This window comes from Physeter macrocephalus, chromosome 21 (genome assembly GCF_002837175.3).
Source record: "Physeter macrocephalus isolate SW-GA chromosome 21, ASM283717v5, whole genome shotgun sequence".
NCBI lineage: Eukaryota > Metazoa > Chordata > Mammalia > Artiodactyla > Physeteridae > Physeter > Physeter macrocephalus.
The window spans coordinates 88,016,066-88,029,213 of record NC_041234.1 but is presented as its reverse complement, the minus strand read 5'-3'; the positions used below and the strand labels follow the sequence as shown (position 1 = coordinate 88,029,213).

At 34.8% G+C, this 13,148-nt stretch overlaps 1 pseudogene; it reads left to right on the top strand.

Annotated features, from left to right (window-relative positions):
• The first annotated feature begins 4,078 nt into the window (after positions 1-4,078).
• Positions 4,079-4,974, top strand: LOC102991518 (glyceraldehyde-3-phosphate dehydrogenase-like; annotated as a pseudogene).
• The last annotated feature ends 8,174 nt before the right edge of the window (positions 4,975-13,148 follow it).

Genomic DNA, 13,148 nt, shown 5'->3' with positions numbered 1-13,148 from the left:
CTTACATAGGCAAGATATTTTGTTTTTGCAGAAACATTAAAGGCCACATTCCACAATATCCATGTCCTTCCCAGTGGAGAAAGGAATGTAAATCAAGTACACAGTATGTATTCACAACTTCAAATGCATCTTTTCAAAAGCATCATTTTCCTTCACAAGTAATTACTATCTCATAGAGCAGAAGAAAACACAGATTATAGTTTGGTTTTGCTATCAATTTCCCGCTATATTAACAGTATTTTGAAATTCTTTTTTTATTGAGTTTTAGAAATTCTTTGTATATTCTGGAGAGTAACCCCTTATTTGTTATATGGTTTACAGATAGTTTCTCCCATTCCTTATGCTGCCTTTTCACTCGTTTCCTTTGTTGTGCAGAAGCTTTTTCATTTGGTATAGTCCCATTTATCTATTTTATTTTTGTTACCTATGTTTTTGATTTCATACACACAAAACATCATTGCCCAATCCAATGTCATGTAGTTTTTCCCCTATGTTTTCTTCAAGGAGTTTTATAGTTTATCTTCTGTTTAGATCTTTAATCAATTTTTAGTTAATTTTTGTACATAGTGTAAGATAAGGGTCCAACTTCATTCTTTTGCATGTAGATATCCAGTTTTTCCAATACCATTTTTTGAAGAGACTATCTTTCCTCATTTTATAGTCCTTGTTGAAGATCAGTTAACAATACATGTGAGAGTTTTTTTTCTGGGCTCTCTATTCAGTTTCAATAGTGAATATGTCTGTCTTTATTTGATATCATACTGTTTTGATTGTTGTAGCTTTATAGTATGTTTTGAAATCATGAAGTGTGAGGCCTCCAGCTTTGTCTTCTTTCTCAAATTGTTTTGCCTATTCAGGGTCCTTTGAGATTCTCTATGAATTTTAGGATTTTCTTATATTTCTCAAAAAAAAATGCCACTGGGATTTTGATAGGGATTGCCTTGACTCTGTAGAGTGCTTTGGGTAGTTTAGACATTTTAATAGAATTAAATCTTCCAGTCCATAAACATGTTTTATCTTTCCATTTATTTGTGTGTTTATTAATTTCTTTTAGCAATGATTTTTAGTTTCCAGTCTACATGTTTTTCACCTCTTAACTTTATTCCTAATTATTTTATTACTTTTGATACTATTGTAAATGAGATTATTTTTTTTCAGATTGTTCATTGTTAATTTATAGAAATGCAACTAATTTTTGAATGTTGACTTTGTATCTTACAACTTTACTGAATTTGGTTATTATTTCTAACAGGGTTTTATGGAATTTTTAGGGTTTCTATGTTTAAGATTGTGTCACCTTTGAACACAGATAATTGTACTTCTTTCTTTCCAATTTGGATGACTTTTATTTCCTTTACTTACCTAATTGCTCTCAGTAGCACTTCCAGTACTATGTTGATTAAAAGTGGTAAGAGTGGACATCCTTGCCTTGTTTCTGATTTTAGAAAAGTTTTCAGTCTTTCACCAATGAGTATAATATCAACTGTAGGTTTTTCATATATGACCATTATTATATTGAAGTAATTTCCTTCTATAACTCATTTGTTGAGTATTTTTAATCATAAAAAGGTGTTGAATTTTGTCAAATATTTTTTACCATCTATTGAGATGACCATGCAATTTTTATCCTTTTTTCTATTAATGTGGTGTATCACATTGAGTGATTTGCATACGTCTGAAAAGTTTGAAAAGGATTGGTATTAATTCCTCTTTAAATTTTTGAAAGAATTCACCAGTGAAGCCATCTGGTTCTGAGATTTTCTTTGTTGTAAGAGTTTTTATTACCTGGATAACTTATTTTAATTAGTTCATACACATGAAAAGTAAAAATTGTAATAGGCATAAATACTTCCTATATATTTTACGTATATGTATTTATTTTAACTCTCTGACAGCCAAGCTAAAATGGTACATCACTATTTTAAAAAATCAGGACTTCCCTGGTGATTCAGTGGTTAAGAATCAGCTTGCCAATGCAGGGGACACGGGTTCGATCCTTGGTCCGGGAAGATCCCACATGCTGTGGAGCAAGCCCACGTGCCACAACTACTGAGCATGCGCTCTAGAGCCCATGAGCCACAACAACTGACCCCACGCATCACAACTACTGAAGTCCGTGTGCCTAGAGCCTTTGCTCCACAACAAGAGAAGCCACTGCAATGAAAAACCTGTGCACTGCAACAGAGTAGTGCCCGCTTGCCATAACTAGAGAAAGCCCGTGCAGCAACAAAGACCCAGTGCAGCCAAAAATAAAAATAAAATAAATAAAAAATCAATATGAATACTAAATCAACCACTGGAACAAGGTTTTAAGGAGCAAGGTTTTCTCTATTAAATATAATAGAGAAAAAATTCAAGTATTACATTTACTCATCTAAAATGAAGATAGTTCATAAACATGAAAAACAAGGTGGACCTAAAAGAATAAAATTATTATTTTCTGTGTACTTTATAGGTAACTGTCCCTTTGTCACACATGAATAAAACTCACAGGAGTACATTTCCCTCAACTTGCAGTACAGAGTCCAAAGGATGGCTATGGCCTCTATTTTGCAGGATATAAGAAAATGACCTAGTCCCAAGGTGGCCAGAGAAGGCAGCAGATGATATAATATAAAGATATATTCATATTACAGGCATATATCATTTTATTATGCTTTATTTTATTGGGTTTTGAAGATATTGCATTTTTTACAATTGAAGGTTTATAGCCATCCTGTGTTGTACAAGTCTATTGGCGCCGTTTTTCCAACAGCATTTGTTCACGTCATGTCTATGTGTCACATTTTAGCAATTCTTGCCATATTTCAAACTTTTTCATTATTAATATATTTGTTATGATGATCTTTGATCAGTGATTCTTTGATGTTACTATTATAAAAAGATTACTACTCAGTGAAAGCTCAGAAGACGATTAACATTTTTTAACAATAAAGTATTTTTTAATTAAGGTATGTACATTGTTTTTTTAGACATAATGCTATTGCACACTTAATAGACTACAGTATAGTGTAAACATAACTTTTATATGCACTGGGAAACAAAAAAATTCATGACTTGCTATATTGTTATATTCACTTTATTGCAGTGGTCTGGAACCAAGCCCACAATATCTGTGAAGTATGTCTATACTACATTTCCAGGGTTTCTCTATCTTCTCATGCTGTTGGTCACTGTGGTTTGTCTGACAGTCTATTGCAGACAATGTCTTGTGTTGAGCAATAGGAATTAATTGCTCACCACATTCAATTAATATTGAATGTCCTCTACCCTCAAGAAACTCACGGTGTTCTAGAGGAGGCAGCCATGCATATGAATTTTCCTTTGGAAGTATCAAGGAAGGATCAACTAATTTCAACTATGGGAAAAAGGGAAGGTGGTATTTGAACATCTACTCATTATTTTTATCACTTCATCAATCATTCCTAGAGTACAATCCAACATTTATCTACATTTTATACAAGAGCAGTTAATATTTACTGAAGGCTTAATACATGCCCTTTTACATATTAATTATACAAGTAAGCCAAATGTTGGCAGGGGTCACTCTGGCTTTTGACATTTAGATAAATTAAGTATATATTATTCATTCTTTGGAGCCCAACACTTGCACCAAGATTCCTGTGCTTCTAGGGACTTTTATTTTTTTCTTCTAAATTTAAGCCTCTGCTTTTACTGACATCTGAATCTTATTCTCTAATAACTATTTACAAAAGGCATTTTTGTGCATAGCATACTTTACTAAAGGTTTGAGCATATAGAAGAATTTTAAATGGCAAGAACGCCAAGAAATTAAAATTAGTTACTTATGTTCTTAACAGCCTTTGGCCACCCTAACACTGAACAGTTTGAGCCACTTACTCCTCCATAGCTCAGAATTCCATAATTTCAATTGATTATCTCTCTCTCCTTTCTCCTCATGACCCACAAAATCTATTCACTTCTCAAGCAGAGTTTTAATTATTTTTTATCGTCTTTTTCTAAAACATTGTTTCAGGACCTTATCTTCATATCTAAATAAATAGTTTAGTCTCTCTCCTCCTCCCCATTCAACATACAGCCACATTTTCTTGTGCAATGCCAGCAATGTCCCTAAGACACAATGGTGAAGGTCACAGTAAATGGGTTTGGCTGTACTGGGCACCTGGTCACCAGGGTTGCTTTTAACTATGGCAAAGTGATTATTACCATTGATGACTGCTTCACTGACTACAACTACAAGGTTTACACATTTTGGTGTGATTCCACCCATGGCAAGTTCAATGGCACAGTCCAGTCTGAGAAGGGGAAGCTTGTCATCAGTGGAAAGCCCACATCCATTTTCCAGGAGCAATATCCTGCCAATATCAAATGGGGTGCTGCTGGTGCTGAGTATGTTCTGGAGTCCACTGGTGTCCTCACTACCTTGGAGAAGACTGGGCCTCACATGAAGTGTAGAGCTAAAAGGCTCATCATCTCTGTGCCTTCTGCTGATAGCCCCATGTTTGTGATGGGCATGAACCATAAGAAGTACAACTCCCTCAAGATGGTCAGCAATGCCACCTGCACTACCACCTTCTTGGCACCCCTGGCCAATGTCACTGTGGATGGACTCATGACCACAGTTCATACCGTCACTGCCATCCAGAAGACCATTGATGGGCTCACTGGGAAACTGTATTCTGATGGATGAGGAACTGCCCAGAACATCATCCCTGCTTCTACTGGCACTGTCAAAGGTTTTGGGGCAAGGACATCCCTGAGCTGAATTGGTAATTCGCTGGCATGGCCCTCCATGCCTCCATCCCCAATGTGTTTGACATAGATCTGATGTGAGGCCTGGAGAAAGCTACTAAATATGATATTATCAAGACGAGGTAAAGCGGGCATTGGAAGGCACCCTAAAGACCACACTGGGCTACATTGAGAACCAAGTTTTCTATTGTGATTTTAGCAGTGACACCCCACTCTTCATCCCTGGATGCTGGAGCTTAACAAACACTTTGTCTAGCTGCAGCAAAAGGGTGAGGGGCCTTATGGTTCACATAGCATCTGAGGAGTGAGAGCCCCTGGATCTTCAGCTCCAGCAAGAACACGAGAGAGGCCCTCAGCTGCTGGGGAGTCCTTGCTCCAACTTGATCCCCCAACATACTGAGAATATAAAAATCTTTCATCCTAGAACCCTTAAAAAGAACACCTAAAAAGGGGGAGGGTCTTAGTGAGCCTTACCTTGTGTACCATCAATAGAAAATACACTGTACCCAGCCTAAATAAGCAGTTAACTTTTTCTAAATAAAGACAGTTCCTTTCATAAGAGAAATTTTGTTACCAACTATTGAAGTGATATATTTTCACTCTGCTACATACATTTTGTCTTGTTTACTTTTCATGATAACCCAGTGAATGATGCATTTTATCTCCATTTTATAGATTAGAAAACTAATACTGAGTAAAGTTACTTGAAGTTAGAAAATTACAGATCCAAGTATATAATCAAAATCTGATTCCAAAGGCCTGTGCTGTTATGATGTGTGTGTGTATTTCTATTTATATATCTTACCCTGCTTGACTAGGAAAAATCTCAAAGCCTTAATCTGAAAAAGAAGAAATCACTCTCATCCATCTAGAATAGCAGTTAAATATAGAATTGGAACGAATAACCATCAGAATTTTTTCCATCCCTGGAATTTAGTGAAACATTCATGTTTTATTTGTTTTCTTTGAGTTTCTGTTTCCACATACTACAACTCAGAGGGAGAGAGAAATCACTTGACAAGTATGCTCACAGAATTCTAATCTATGACTTCTAACTGAAGAGGGGTTATTAAGAGTTTCGAGATCTTCTCTAAGCATATCCTTCTACAAAAAATAATTACCAGTAAATTTGAATACTACCCTTTAGAAGGTGTATAAAAACATAATTCTTTGAATAAAGTTTCCACATGAAAATCATCCAGAGATTTAGAAATAAGATTCAGGTTTTTCTCTAAATGTGATCGGATGGCTGAGAAAAATGTGATTGCCAATACTGATGTTCAGAGTAGAGAGAACAACTTATCACAATGGATAGAGAGAAAATATGCATTCATAGCAAATACCTACATTTAGCACTGGTGCCTCTCCTGGCTTTTGTAGACATTCAGTAAATGTTTGCTACATTGAGCCAAATCTAGGAAGATAAATATTTCTAATATACATGTTCATATTGCCAAAATGTTGATAAACCACACTTCTACATGTAGAGGAAAAAGACGTAATTCTTTTAAAAGTTCATAGCTAATAAAGAAAATTTTGAGTTTAATATAATTTCTGAATTGAAGCACACTTAAGGCAGACACCAGTTATTATCAAGGTTGTGGGTATCAAGAATTAAGCCATGACACCTCTAAAAATATGAAAAATATGTAGTTAGGCTAGCTTCATGTCTCTTGTAAAGTTTCAGAACTGAATGTATGAAATTGAGTGGCACTAGTCAAAGATGAAAGGAGGTTGTCTTCTTTTCTTTAAGCAGAAAATTTAAGGTAGTGTACCACAATTCAAATTAATATATAGATGATTAACTCCTAAGAATTTTGTTAACATCCTGGTCCTACTCAATACTGTCTGAAATCCTAGAGGGTTAACCTAAGCAGTGATCTCTATACATTAGAATATTGATATCAGAATTTCATTAATAATTCAGAATACAAATAAATGTTCACCTTACTTTCTAGTGATCATTGGCCTTTATCCCATAATCAATTAGCTATTATATTTTCTATAGTTCTATTACTCCCAATAAAGTACCACTACTGTCCCCTTCACATTCTAGATGGGTGAGTTATGTTGATGAAAAACATTTGAACCCTTTATTTATCTAGCAGGATCTGAAGGTTTTTTCCCAATTTTCTCCAGATAAAAGGAGTAATAGGCTTATACTATGTCATTTCTTTCTGAGAAGAAAGAGGGGATGTAATCATCGGGGCAAAAGTAATTTTGGATTAGGGACTAGAGGGCATAACACAAAGCCAATGAAAATATCTGGCAAGAGAAAGAATTATAAGGTCTTCAAGCAGCTAGAATTAGAGTTATAGCAGACAAGAGGTAGAGATAGAGAGCCTACAGGAGGCCAACTAACAATGGCCCTTTTTATTTGGTATCTGGCTAAGGACATAATTCAGTCCACTTTAAGTATGTTGTACAATTAAAATATAAGAAATGAGAGATACATGTTGTAATCAATTTACGTATTACTTCAGTGAAGGACATGGCCATATGGGGGTAAATTTATACAACTGAAATTTCCAGGGTGCTTGATTGTAATAGGTTTTATTGAGTGAATTTCAAAATAAGCATGCCAATGTTTATAAGTACTCATTTCTATGGTCAGATTCATGCAATTTTTTTCTACATTTTTTTCAGGTTTTTCCATATTTTTTCCAGTTTTGAAAATTAAATCTTAGCATATGTGAAAATGTTGAGTATTGGCAGAAATTTGTTAGATGTTTTTAAAATATGTATAAATTAATCATTATTTTGTAGAAGTTTGTTAGCAATTTAGTGTCTTAAGTAGAGATTTATTTAAAGACAATTCTAACTGCAGTGGGATACCAAGTACAGGGTAGTAGAGTTGGTCCACTCCAGGTGCAGGCACAGAGGGAGTACACTGCTTTTGGAGAATTTAAAAACAATGATAAAATTCCTGAAAGTTGTTGTTGTTTTGTTAATACCACCATGCACCAGCAAGTCTAAACAATGCCATTGATAAAATCTTTCTCCTCACTGGTGCATACTGCTCCCACTGCCCATCCTTTCTTTGGTATGTCATTCTCTAAGAGTAAATGCTAGATATATGTGCAAACCTGCAAATACTATTTATCCATGTGTAGTCAATCATTCATTCTCTGTGTTGATATGGTTGCCAGGGCAGTGCAGAGTTCCCTTTAAATATCTGCATTAAGAAATCTGTATTAAATAGGCAAGAAAAAATAGAGAAAGCTATATATATATATATATATATATATATACAGATAGATATTACCTAAGTTTGAAGATTTTATTCTGTTAATGTAAAGGTTATATTCAATAATGTACATACACCTTCAGTAAAGAGCTTGATAAATTTTTACATATATATGTAAGCTGTTTATATATATATAATCTTCACCTAGATCAAGATATAGCACCTTTTTATCATCTAGAAGTTTCTTTCATGTCTGTACCAGTCAGTTCCTACCCCTCAGAAGTCATCACTATTCTGACTTCTATCACCATAGACTAATTTTGTCTGACTTGCTCATAGTATAAATTGAATCATACAGTTACAAAAAGAGAGAAGGAAGGAAGGAAGGAAGGAAGGAAGGAAGGAAGGAAGGAAGGAAGGAAGGAAGGAAGGAAGGAAGGAAGGGGGAGAGAGAGAGGGGAAGGAAGAAAGGAAAGAAGGGAGGGAGGGAGGGAGGGAGAAGGAAAGAAGGAAAGAAAGAGGGAGGGAGGGAAAAAACTCAGTATTAAGAAATGTTTCTTCCATTCTTTTGGGATGAAGTCCCATGATGCTTTTCACTTCTGAAGTGTGTATATCCCATATGTACCTAAAATCTGGCTCTTCTCCAGATTGACCATGACTGAACAAGGATATTTTCGTGTAACTGTAAACCATTAAAACAGCTATTATCAAACTAGAGGGGGGCAAAATAAGCAAGCCTTGCTACAATTCTACTGCCATTCTCTTCCTTTAATTCAGTGTAAATAGAAATCCCCAAAGCCTTCATTATTCATTAAAATAACTAAAGCAACATTTTCTCTTCTGTGTTTTATGGAATACCCTGTAAACAAATGGTTTAATGGTCTAATAAGTTCAGGAAATGGTTCACAATATATTCTCCTTTTGGGAAATCAAAATGTGCACATTAAAGGCACTGGGAAATCCTGTGAGAAAACTGTGTGTGTGTGTGCGTGTATCCATTTAACCTAGTGTTTGCAAACTTATTAAGGGATTTTTTTTGCATGCCAACTTTAAACATCTCATGAAATTAATGTTCTCTAGTAGGAGCTATGGAAAATGCTGGTCTAATTACTTTATTATCACTTTATTAAAAAGCCATCTATACATTTGATGGACAACTTTGCGTCTATAAAAATCACTTTTAATACAGTTGGTATTTTAAACACTTCTAAGCCAAATTTAATCCATTTTCATTATTGTAAAGCATATTAGTTACTCATGGGAAGCTTACTTTTAACTAAACTAGAAATACATGTGAAAGGAGTGTGTATGTATCAGTGTCTATGTTCATGTCTTTATACCGGACATTAAATAACATTGTGGATATGTCCTCAAGAAAAATACCACAGCAAGTATAGTCATGAATTGCTTTTTTTTTTTTTCTTTTTTTTTTTTTGTGGTATGCGGGCCTTCCTCTGTTGTGGCCTCTCCCGTTGCGGAGCACAGGCTCCGGACGCGCAGGCTCAGCGGCCATGGCTCACGGGCCCAGCCGCTCCGCGGCATGTGGGATCCTCCCATACCGGGGCGCGAACCCGGTTCCCCTGCATCTGCAGGCGGACGCGCAACCACTGCGCCACCAGGGAAGTTTTTATCTGATCCTCAGATAAAAACTGAAAGGAAAACATTAAATTCCAATTCAGCAATAGTAATCTACCAGAAGCGAGCTGTTGCATTACACATACACTTATTTTATACAATTAGAGAATAAAGTAGTAATATAAGTTAATTTTCTAGATAACTGTAACTTACACACTGAAGCTCCAAAACCATTTTTCCCTTTTATTTAGTCATCTCTGAAATGAATCTTAGAATTCAACTCATTTAACAAATTACATTATGCATTTTTCTTGGTGACTTGAGGCACAAAATAATTGGTATAGCAGTGAATATTATTTCCTTTTTTCTGACCAGATGTCCCTTTTAAAAATATGAGGTTCAATGCTTTCATATCAAGTTAATTTTAATTTTTACGCAATCTTAAATTGATGGGCTTCAGTTTCTCCTAAGAAGCCGAGGCCTAGGTCAGCTTCCCACCCGCCCCCACCCTGGCCCTGAGTGTCTGGTTCTGTTGCAGATAATTGTTGGATGTCTGGGAGCGGAATGGAAAATCATATGGAAGAGGGAGTTGGATAGAATAGTTGTATGATTCCCTTGTAGTGGTTGAAAACATGTACTTTGGTATTTCTGAGTTCTGATACTGGCTTCTATACTAACTAGTTGTCAACAATTGCAACTTATCTAACGTGTGAGCCTCAGTTTCATTTGTAATATAGAATAATCATATTTACCTTTGTATAAGTATTAAAGCAGATACTACATATCAGATAAAATTGCAGATTAATACCAGCTTAAGTGTCACAATGAAAGCATACATAAACACAGGGAATCTAGAAGAGCAACAAATCAAAAGCCAGATGACACACAAGAGTATGAAGGAATATTTTCTGATCAGAACAATGAAAGAATTCTAAAATATAGGTAAGGGTCATCTCTTTATGACAGTATAAAGTAATTAAGTGTGCATGTTTTGAAGTCTGGCAGAATTGGGTTTAAATCCAGAGTTTGAAATTTACTGGGCTGATTACCATGGTCAAGTTATTTATCATAAATCTCTTTTTACTCATCTCTAAATGAGATAATATTAAATTAGCTCATAGTGTTGTTTTAAGAAGTGTACACACACACACACACACACACACGCTTTCTCAGTGTCTGGCTATAAAACCCAGTAAGTAGTGCTGAAATGATGATGAGGATGACAACAATAACATAACACCCTCACCTTAGTTCTTGCTACAATGTAAATACGTAGATGCTCTCCAGTGCTGCTAATCAAACCTGGCTCCATGTATTCTTATCATTGTAACACTACGCAAAGTAATATATGATAAATGAACAGGCTCGTCATCCTTATTTTTCTCCAGTTTTATGTTATATGAGGAGTCTTATCATTATAAAGTTGCATTTATCAAAATCCCTAATAAATACCATCATCAAGGATTTAGGGCAGAAAATGAAAATAAAAAGTTGAATGCACTATGTTTAGCAGATTTGAGTGCTTGGTATTTTCTCAGTTGTGCACAACCTTGGCTGCAAGTTTTAATTACCTGAGGAGATTTTCAAAATGCAAACACCCAGGCCACACCTGAGTTCAAGTAAATCAGAATTTCTGGGGGTGGGGCCAATGATCAGTAGTTTGTAAGCTCCCCCAAATAATTCCAATATGCAGACAACTTTGAGAACCACTGTTCTAAATCAGTGACTTTCAAATCTGGCTCTGTATTAGAATTGCCTCAGAGCACTTAAAATACTTCTAAGAGTTTGTAACAGTAATATCAGCTACCATTTATTGGGGACCTACTATAGGCTAGACAAGGTGCCATAAAGTTTAAATATTTTGCTCTATTTACATTTTACAATTTTACAACATGAATTTATGATACTCCTAATCTTCAATACAACCCTTTGAGGTAGGTATAGTTTTCTTTTAGAGACTTTAAATTCCATGTTGGATCTATGTACCTTATTTGCCTTATCTTCAGAACCTAGCATAGTACCTGGCACAAAATAGACAAATAATAAATATTTGCTGAGTGATTAAGCAAACAGAATTTCATATGAAAAAATTTAAAGAATTTTAGCAATTTGCCCAAAACTACAGAGGCAGGATTTAAAAACATGGCCAGCTGATTCAGGGAGCCATGTTTCCACACCCTGCCACACTGCTTTTCTTGAGCAATATCAATTTTTCATGAGAACAACAGCAGTAATCACATAGGCAAATTTTGAGACTGTCAACGAAATAATTCATCATTTTGTACCTCAAGGCACCCCAAAGTGGTTCTAAAATCCATACCAGATTTTACACTCACCAATGCAGGCATGCATTATGATAAATCCAACTTTACAAGTTTGAGGACACCATAGGATTTCCTCTGTCAAACCCAGCTAAGGCCAATCTTTTACCTCCATGAAGCCATCCTAGAGAAATACTAGACAACTCTAATTTATCTCTTTCTTTGGATTCCTAAAATAATTATCACTTCCATTGTTCATTTTTGCTACACATTACATCCTGTCTTATGTGGCTAAGTTTCATGGAAACATGCTCTGTATATACAGTAGAATTATGAAATCTCTAAAAGCAGGTAACTGTAGCAAATACTGTGTGTCAGATATGATACTAAGCACTATATCCTTAGAATAACCACTTGAAGTACAAACTTTTAATATACTCATTTACAAATAAAAAAGTTATATTGAAATATAACTATCAAAATATCTTTATATTTTTATAATATAGTAATATACCTGCTTCATTTTAACACATTGGATAACAAGATTTAGCAACAGGTCTAAAATGATCATAATTTTGAAATAAGATGAGGTTAAATTTATTTTAATATAATTATTGCAATTTTTATGTGACACAAAATTATCTGTGCTATTGCTGGCAAAGTAGTAAATATGGTCAATACTACAGTGGTCTGTTGCCCACTTTCAAAATGAAAAGAAATGTTAGTTTTTAGTTAGAGGATAAGGAAAATAGAGATGTCATTTTCTCTGTCTAAATTTGCATACCATTTGAATTTAATTAACAAAAACCCAGGATTTGTGGACTCTAAAATAAGATCTCCTGGCCCCAAAATATCGAATAGACATTGAACACAGATACCCAGTAAGGATCTACTACTTCATATCTTCAAATATTTATGTAGGGAAAATCAAGTTAGAAGATGTGCTTTACTCTTCATTAGCTTTAAAATATATTTTGGTTGTACTCACATCAATTATTATTGAATATTTGAGTTAAGGTTTAGAGAACTCCATTGCCTAAGTTAGGCTGTGAAGGCATTCAGAGATACCCTAAAGAGAATTGGCTTTTACATTGAGCAATTTTTCCAAAAATTTCTTCAATGTTCAGGATATTACAAATGATAAACAAAGGAAAAATAGCCAGCTTCTCTTTTTAAACATATCATAATCTATTTAAGTAAAAAGTTGACACTCTATAATGTACATTATTTCCCATAAAGTACAAGTTCAGACTACAAAAAATGCAGATTATTTTTTATCTAAGATAGGGCAAGATGCTGTTAAAAACTCAAACCTCAACTGCATCAATGGGACCTTAAGTCAGTAGATGAATTGAAATTGGTTTATTTCTTGTTAATAAGCACAAACAAAA